This window comes from Bos taurus, chromosome 4, assembly GCF_002263795.3.
Source record: "Bos taurus isolate L1 Dominette 01449 registration number 42190680 breed Hereford chromosome 4, ARS-UCD2.0, whole genome shotgun sequence".
NCBI classification, from domain to species: Eukaryota; Metazoa; Chordata; class Mammalia; order Artiodactyla; family Bovidae; genus Bos; species Bos taurus.
In genome coordinates this window covers 45,424,330-45,434,459 of record NC_037331.1, presented here as the reverse complement: position 1 = coordinate 45,434,459, position 10,130 = coordinate 45,424,330, and positions in this window count along the sequence as shown.

Genomic DNA, 10,130 nt, shown 5'->3' with positions numbered 1-10,130 from the left:
TTCCTTCTATCCATGCTCTTTGATTGACTTCACTTAGTTCACGAATTTAATAGCCATTTAAATGTTAATGACTCTCAAATGGTTTTCTAAAGTCCAGAACCATTTAGCCAACTGGGCATGACCATTGGGACATCTTTCAGTCTCCTCAAACTGCCTGCCCCAAACAGAATTCATCTCCTCCATCCTTCCCAAACCACTTCCCCCAGGGACGGCTGCTATCTCCACTCAGTATCCTAACAGTCATTCTCATCTTTTCCCTCTCTTTAACCAAACAAATCTGTCAGTTCTACCATCTGAATAGCTCTCTAATCTGTATTTCTCTTCATATCCTCTTTCTAATGTTGGATTATTTAATAGCTTCATCGTATGATCAAGGCACTGGCATAGTACGGGCAGAGTATGGGAGCTCTCAGAGCCACCCACACTGCCAGCCAAGACTCTTGGCTATTTGTTATTTAAGAATTATACTCTCATCTGAGAAAAAGATGAACTTGATGAATGGAGGGCAGAAGACAAAGATCTTCCCTGTTCTGTTCCCAAGAAACAATTGATATGATACTGCAAGGGAAGGATATTAAAATATTAGATGCTCTTCAAAATCTTCTCACCTTTCTCAGCCATGGGAATTTTTACATACTAGTTACTTTGCAATATTTTTAATAAGCAGTAGAGGAAGCCCATTCTTACTGTCAATCATCTCATATATAAAAGAGAGAGGCACTTAATTTGCATACACCTACCCCAAACCAGGAAAGCAGTGACCAGATCAGGTCCAGAGTTTAATTGTAAATGGACATTATTTTATCAGCTAATCCTGTGACAGGAGAGGCATTCACTAACAGAACTATGAGATAGAGCCAAGAGAGAAATGACCAGTAGACAACTGAGAAACCAATGTATAGATAGTATATGGTTAATATTTAACAAAAATATCAGAGAAATGAAAAAAACCTTTTTCAAAGAACTCTTTGATTTCTCTCACTTAATGTCCTGCGTCTTTCAAACCAGGTAATTAATTTACATCCTGACAAGTATGAGGAAGTCTCCCTTGATATTTGATGAATTTCTCTAAAACAGCTGGAATTATTTTTAATGAAAAAATTGGAAAAAGAATATTTAACTTATCAAGATTATACTTAACATAAGGCAATATCAGAACATAAATGAATTTCCTTGCAAATATTTTTACAGTTTAATGTAACTTTTATTTGAAATACACAGGGGGGAACTTGAAAACACCACAATCTTTGCAAGATTTGAGTCTTTATCAGACCCTGCTTTTGCCATTCCCTATTTGATTTCTTAAAAACTCTAAAACAGTTTACAAAATCAGAGATTTAGATGGTCTCTGGTTTTCCAGTCTTGCCTGTTTAATCTTTCCTAGATGCAAAGATCCATGTTAAAAAAATCCTATGATTCCCTATAATCTTTAAGATTATGTCTAAACTTCATGTTATGGCATATACAACTTTTTATACCCTGCACACTCTTATCTCTTCAAGCTTTTTTTTTGTATTCTCCCCGAGACTTATTACTCCATTTTCTTCCTTGTATCCAACCAGCTGGCTCTGCTGAAACATCTGCAGGTTTTGTAATGTTTTAATGCTGTTTCTAGTGCAGGGCCTTTACATGTTCTTCTTATCCATCTGGCTAACTCCTACTTATATTTCAGTATTTATATCATGTCATTTTCTCTAGGAAGTCTTCTATGATGTGCACTTTTTATATCCTACTCCCATCATTTTTGTGTGAATTGCCCACACCCCAATTCCCACAGACCAGTTAATACCTGCACATTCAGTGGGTTTTTTTACATTAAAGGGAATTCTGAGCTTGGGGAACCTGGATCTTTTATAAATATTCCTGCATTTTACTCTTGAAATAGGTATTATCCTTAATTATGCTGGATAGAAAGCTTGGTTGCCCCTTTGCTCCAGTGAGAGACATTATCTCTATATTTTAAAGCTGTTTGCTAGCCAAACATCCTAGAAGAGATGGTTCTAAAAAAAGGGCAGCCAATGTCTTGCTCACAAGTGAAAATTTGAGAGACCCATGGAGGAGTGATTCACAATATTTTGAAGTTAGAGCCAGGATTTATGGTGGATTTGTGAGGTAATTTTTTAAAAGGGCAAATAAATATGACTTAGAAATCGTTGACCTAAACAGCTAGAAAAAATGTTAATAGTGATTTATTGAGATGGAATCACTGTATGAGTAGCAGGGCAAGAAGATAAGTGTGGTTTTGGTCAGGCTAATTAATCAATAAAATAATTACAATCATAATGATATTTATTGAGTATCTGCCATGTGCTGGGCCCTGTGTTAAACACATCACATACATTTAATTGATAAATATCGGCTAAGCACCTTATACATGCCAACTTAAAAATATAGTCACAGCCTGAAGGTTGAGTTGTTTTATTTGGTGGGAATTCTTAGGACTTTAAGCCCTGGAGACAGCACCTCAAGTAGCCCTGAGAAACTGCTCGGAGGCGGCCAGGGAAGGAGTCAGGTTATATAGAAGTTTGCTACAAAGCAGGACATCAGTCTGAACAACAAAGATTATTGTTAATGAAGGAAAACCAGCTATCTTAAGTTAAGGAATCTAGTGTTATTCTATGTAGGGAAAGATGGAGGCATCTAGGCTCACTGAAATGATTCTTTTCACATCTCAACTTTCTGGGGCCAGCATCCTGTGTTTTCACATCCGCAGTCTGTAGGGACTGGCTGCAGGTATTCTCCTTTCTGAATTACCTTTAGGGCTCATTGGCTCACACCAGAGAGATGCAGGCACTGATGACTGTGACATCCTTGCTTATTAATATGGCAGGAAACACTCCATTTCACGTACATGTTAGTCATTAGTCTAGGAGCTGGAGATACTGTATTGGACAAAGCCAGCAATATCACTACTTTCCATTGTGGTGCTTGCATTGTAATGAAAGACAGTCAGGCTACTGAAAAAGTTCACTATGAGTGGGGATTATCTTTTCCTGAGATGTCAACTGTGAAAGGTAGGTTTTACTTCTATTTTCCCCTGCTTTACAGATGAGAGGGAAAAAAGCCTTAGAAAAGTAATATGACTAAGGTCACAGTTAACAGGTGTTGGAGCCAAGATGCTAACTCATGTTTCATTATTTGCTTTTTGAATAAGAATGTAATTATGAATATTCACTAGTAAAAGTGAATATAATGAATGTTTTTTAAGAAGTGTTAAATTAGCCTGCGCAATAAATTTTCCTCAAAAATGCAATATTGAAAGTTAAAAAAAAAATAAGGTCAAAATAACGGATCTGGCTGTTACAGTGGAAAAGTTAACTGAATTGCTTTTTCAATTTAATATTGCTTTAATTTCACTCTGATATTAGATTTTCTTATATTTCATCACATAATTACTTTTGAATATATTTTCATTACCTAACTATTACTTTCTTTTTTCTTTTGTGATATAATTTTTAAAATTATGTTATTGAAATGAATTTGAGTAGAGGTAAATTTCAAAATATTTTCCCTATTCAATGGAACATTTAAAAAGACTTCTAAGACATATTCGTAGCTCTCAGATAGTGTAAAGCACTGAAAACTGTGGTCCTGTGATGAAAACCCAACACTTAGAAGGAGCTACCTTTGACCATTTAGCAAAGAAAAGGTTTTGTGAAAAATATTTCCTGGGGCTATATACAGTGAAATTCTCAAATAATGTGATAGGGACCATAAGAAACATTATATTTTTTGCTAAATGTAGTAAAAAAGATGAGAGGAAAAAATTGTGGAAAGGAATTATTACTAACATATTTATTTAACTACTCATTTATTCATTTTGTATTTATATTAATTATTATTTAATGAGACTTGGCATTTGTAACACTCAATAAGCTTCTAATTACTGCCTGTCTTCCCTGCTAGACTCCAATTTTTACAAGGATTGATACACTGTCTCTTTTGGTCACACTTCATTCCCCCAAAACTGCAGCATGATAGGTCCTCAATAAATGCTAGATTCATGAATGAAGGAATTAATAAATACATCTGGGTATTTTCATCCAATTGGTGCCTGAAAAATCACAGACACAAATATTCATAATACAAGGCTTAAAGTTTTAGGTGCTCAGTTCACTTCAGTTCAGTTCAGTCGCTCAGTCGTGTCTGACTCTTTGCGACCCCATGAATCTCAGCATGCCAGGCCTCCCTGTCCATCACCAACTCCTGGAGTTCACTCAAACTCATGTCCATCAAGTCGGTGATGCCATCCAGCCATCTCATCCTCTGTCGTCCCTTTCTCCTCCTACCCCCAATCCCTCCCAGCATCAGGGTCTTTTCCAATGAGTCAACTCTTTGCATGAGGTGGCCAAGGTATTGGAGTTTGAGCTTCAGCATCAGTCCTTCCAAAGAACATCCAGGACTGATCTCCTTCAGGATGGACTGGTTGGATCTCCTTGGAGTCCAAGGGACTCTCAAGAGTCTTCTCCAACACCACAGTTCAAAAGCATCAATTCTTCTGCACTCAGCTTTCTTCACAGTCCAACTCTCACATCCATACATGACCACTGGAAAAACCATAGCCTTGACTAGACAGACCTTTGTTGGCAAAGTAATGTCTCTGCTTTTGAATATGGTATCTAGGTTGGTCATAACTTTCCTTCCAAGGAGTAAGTGTCTTTTAATTCATGGCTGCAATCACCATCTGCAGTGATTTTGGAGCCCAAAAAAATAAAGTCTGACACTGTTTCCCCATCTATTTGCCATGAAGTGATGGGACCAGATGCCATGATCTTAGTTTTCTGAATGTTGAGCTTTAAGCCAACTTTTTTACTCTCCTCTTTCACTTTCATCAAGAGGCTTTTTAGTTTATGTTCACTTTCTGCCATTTAGGTGCTATGACAAGTATACATGATTAATCCTGTGAGACTTGAAGGGTTAGAAAATTTTGTTCAAAAAATTGAGGGAGTTTCATGCTTCGGGGCTTGGATTTAAGATAGGCAGATTCCTTCAATTTGGTTTCCTAGAAAATGCAGTCCGAGTCAATGATGACAGTGCTTTCAGATAAATGGAAGCCTCATACCAAGGGCAGAAAGGGCAAGTACAAAGGGAAATGAGATGAGAGAACATATGGGAGCTTGAATTTTAAAAATAACTAATTGAGTTTCTCTTCTATCTAGATTATAAAAATCTGAAAAGAGCATCACACCTATCCTAAACAAAAAAAGTAGGATAAACTAAAAAAAAAATAATAATTTTCTCTAATAACCCACCAGAGAGCTAAGATCACAGGGAAGCCAAGTAATCTCACATCAGGAAAGACAGGTTCCTCCAAGGAGAGATGGAATGGGAGCTCTAATTCATGTGTGGCAAAATAGGGGCTGGGGAAAAGATAGATGTCATACAAGCAAGCAAAAACATTCAGCTAAAATTTTAAATAATTTGTTAAAGGCTGATTGTGATTAAAGTAGAGCCACAGATACAATGGGAGTTCACACTCACCCACAAGTTCATCTCTGCAGACCCTAACTGAATGCTCACCAGAAAGATGAGGGGCAGAGCAGAGAAAGTTTTGCTTGGAGGTGCAAGTCTAGAGGAAGGGGAGTGGCTACCTCTCCTTTGGGAAATGGACTTGGAGAAATGTTGGGAATTGGGAACTGAACAAAGCCCTGCCTGGACCCTTGTTTTGTATAAAACAAAAATCTTAAGTATTTGGAAGAAAGGCGGCAAACCCTATCACCTCCATGGTACATGTGAAAAGCTGAAACTACAACTAGGAGAAAGGTGAAAGGAAAATCCCTCTAAGCCTAGAAGTGGAGCAGGAAATACTCTTCCACAGAGTATTTGTGGTGTAAAGACACACCGCAGAGTTTAGCTGGTATGGGAAGGAGGACAGGTTTACTGAGCAAAAAAAACCACCACTCCTTAAGGTTCAAGGCCTGCCTTAAGCCTGAAGCAGGACAGGAAAACAGAGTACATTCCACCATCCTCCAATCAGACAAACAAGTACTAAATTACAGAAAGCATTCTGTCTCTGGAGGAGAGGCAAGAAGGTGAAGAGAGACCACCTCTAAATTGTGGATGCATAGGGAAGGCTAAAAGTTGAGGATGAAGCAAGAATATTGAAACAAAATGAAACACCCAAAACTGTCAAAGTCCATTCAGATTGCAAAAATGAAATACCACTGACTGTAGTTTATAAACAGAAAATTATTTCTGACAGTTCTGCAGTCTGGGAAGTCCAAGATCAGGGTGCTAGCATTGTCAGGTTCTGGTAAGAGCTCTCTTCCTGGTTCATAGCCAGTGCCTTTTTGCCAAAGCCTCCTGTGATAGAAGGAGCTGCCAGCCTCTGTGGAGCCTCTTTTATTAGAAAGTGAAAGTGAAGTCACTCAGTCATGTCTGACTCTTTGTGACCCCATGGACTGTAGCCTACCAGGCTCCTCCATCCATGGGATTCTCCAGAGAAGAGTACTGGAGTGGGGTGCCATTTCCTTCTCCAGGGGATCTTCCTGATCTAGAGATCAAACCTGGGTCTTCTGCACTGCAGGCAGACGCTTTACCGTCTGAGCCACCAGGGAAGCTTAAAGTGAAAGTGAAAATTGCTCAGTCGTGTCTCTTTGCAATCCCATGGAGTATACAGTCCATGGAATTCTCCAGGCCAGAATACTGGAGTGGGTAGCCTTTCCCTTCTCCAGAGGATCTTCCCAACCCTGGATCAAACCCGGGTCTCCCACATTGCAGGTGGCTTCTTTACCAGCTGAGCCACAAGGGAAGCCCAAGAATACTTCCCTTCTCCAGCAGATCTTCCTGACCCAGGAATCAAACCAGGGTCTCCTGCATTGCAGGCAGATTCCTTCCAACTGAGCTATCAGGGAAGCCCATTAGAGCACTGTCTAAAAAGGAGGGAGCCACCCTCATGACCAATCACTCCTCAGAGACCCTATCTCCTAAATCCATCAGATTGGGTATCAGGATTTCAACATATGAAATTGGTGATATGGAGCAGGGGGACAAAACATTTGGATCGAAGGACTAAATTTATTAGCATCAAGTTTTTCAATAGTATTTTTTGTCATTTTATTTATTTATAAGACTTTTCCACTTATCATTAATTTCTTTTTTCAAAACCAAACTTTGGCTTTATTAATTCTATTTGATATTTGGTGCCTATTTTATATTTCATTTTTATTTCTACTTCTTTCTACACTTTTTGATTTATTCTTAAGTCTTACTACTTAAGGTGAACTCAGCATTAATTTCTAGCTGTTAAGGCTCCATTTCCCTCTTAGTACAGACTTCACTGCATTCTACAAGTTTTGACATGTACCATTTTTGTTATAATCAGTATTAAATATTTTTTAAAATCTAATTATTTCATCTTTGAATTCAGTAGCTCAGTCGTGTCTGACAATTTGCAACCCACTGAACCGCACGCAGCATGCCAGGCCTCCCTGTCCATCACCAACTCCCAGAGTCTACCCAAACCCATGTCCATTGAGTCGGTGATGCCATCCAACCATCTCATCCTCTGTCATCCCCTTCTCCTCCTGCTCTCAATCTTTCCCAGCATCAAGGTCTTTTCAAATGAGTCAGCTCTTCTCATCAGGTGGCTGAAGTATTGGAGTTTAAGCTTCAACAGCAGTCCTTCCAATGAACACTCAGGACTGATCTCCTTTAGAATGGACTGGTTGGGTCTCCTTGCAGTCCAAGGGACTCTCAAGAGTTTTCTCCAACACCACAGTTCAAAAGCATCAATTCTTTGGTGCTCAGCTTTCTTTATAGTCCAACTCTCACATCCATACATGACTACTGGAAAAACCATAGCCTTTGACTAGACAGACCTTTGTTGGCAAAGTAATGTCTCTGCTTTTCAATATGCTGTCTAGATTGGTCACAACTTTCCTTCTAAGGAGTAAGCATCTTTTAATTTCATGGCTGCAGTCACCATCTGCAGTGATTTTGGAGCCCAAAAAAATAAAGTCTGACACTGTTTCCACTGTTTCCCCATCTATTTGCCATGAAGTGCCGGGACCAGATGCCATGATCTTAGTTTTCTGAATGTTGAGCTTTAAGCCAACTTTTTCACTCTCCTCTTTCACTTTCATCAAGGGGATTTTTAGTTCCTCTTCACTTTCTGCCATAAGGGTGGCATCATCTGCATATCTGAGGTTGTTGATATTTCTCCTGGCAATCTTGATTCCAGCTTGTGCTTCTTCCAGCCCAGCGTTTCTCATGATGTACTCTGCATAGAAGTTAAATAAGCAGGGTGACAATATACAGCTTTGACGTACTCCTTTTCCTATTTGGAACCAGTTTGTTGTTCCATGTCCAGTTCTAACTGTTGTTTCCTGACCTGCATATAGGTTTCTCAAGAGGCAAGTCAGGTGGTCTGGTATTCCCATCTCCTTCAGAATTTTCCACAGTTTATTGTGACCCACACATTTCATCTTTGAATTATTTAAAAGTATGTTTTTGAATTCTCAATCCTATGAATTTTTTTATCTTTTAAATACTGACATCTACTTTTTGGTTTTTGATTGCATTGCAATGAGAATTACAATCGTTATGACGCCATCCTTTGAAATTTGTTTAGATTTGCTTTATACCCTCGTACACGGTAGTCAACTTAAGTAAATGTACTGCATGTGCTTAGAAAAGTGTCTTATCTTGTAAAACAAGCTTATTAATTATGTTTTTCAAATCTCCTACATCCTTACAATTTTTGTTTGCTCAACCTAACAGTAATTTTGAGAGACTCTTGAAATCTTTTGCTATAGTGGTGGATTTGTCAACTTTTCCTTGAATTTTCACTTTTTTTTTTTTTGCATTTTCACATTCTGTTGTAATTTTAATAGAATTGTTCCATAATTTTGATGCAATAAAAAAGCTATTAAGTTTCAGATTATATTGTACCATGACTCTCACTCTTGATGAAAGAAATACATTTCCATTTTGGCCACTTAACATCCCTGGGTTGTTTCCAAACATGATTACTATGAAAATTAACCAATATAAGTAGAGTAGTTTCTCAGTATTCGTGGGGAATTGTTCCATGGATGCTCAAGTCTCATATAAAATGGTGTGGTATTTGTGTATAACCCAATGCATATCCTCCCTTGTATTCTGAGTGACCTGTAGATTACATATAATGTTTAAGTTCAGTTCAGTTCAGTGGCTCAGTCGTGTCCAACTCTTTGCAACCCCATGAATTGCAGTATGCCAGGCCTCCCTGTCCATCACCAACTCCCCGAATTCACCCAAACTCTTGTCCATTGAGTCGGTGATGCCATCCAGCCATCTCATCCTCTGTCGTCCCCTTCTCCTCCTGCCTCCAATCCCTTCCAGCATAATGTTTAATACAATGTAAATGCTAGTAAATAGCTGGTGAAAGTGAAAGTGTTAGTCACTCAGCCATGTGCAACTCTTTGTGACCCCATGGACTATAGCCTGCCAGGCTCCTCTGTCCATGGAATTCTCCAGGCAAGAGTGGGGTGGGTAGCCAACCATTCCTTTCTCCAGGGTATCTTTCCGACCCAGGGTTCCAACCCAGGTCTCTGGCACTGCAGGAAGATTCTTTACTGTCTGAGCCACTTGGAGACCAGTAAATTCAAGTTTTACTTTTTGGAATGTTCTGATTTTTTTTTTTTTTTTTTTTTAGTATTTTCAATCCGATGTTAGTTGAATCCATGGATGCGGAACCTGAAGATCCAGAGGGCCAAGTGAACTAATCAGTGGAGTGCATGTATGTTTTTATCTTAGCAAAAAGGTCAGAATGAACTCTAATGTAATAGGTGGATTAGTTTTCTATTGGTGCTATAACAAATCACAACATACTTAGTGGCTTAAAACAACACAAAATTATTTTCTTAGAGTTCCAGAGGTCAGAAGTCTGAAATAAGTCTAACTCATTTCGAGGTCTGAGCAGGGCTGCATTCCTCTCTGGAGGTTCTGGGAAGAATCCATTTTCTTCCCTTTCCCATCTTCTAGAATCTGCCTGCATTCCTTGGCTCCTCTCCCCCTTTTAAGCAAGCAACATCAGGGCAACTTTCACACTGCCGTCTCTCGGGCTTATGCTGCCTCCCACTTTCACTAATAATGATGCTTGTAATTATGTTGGGCTCATCTGGATAGTACTGTCTAATCTCCCCATC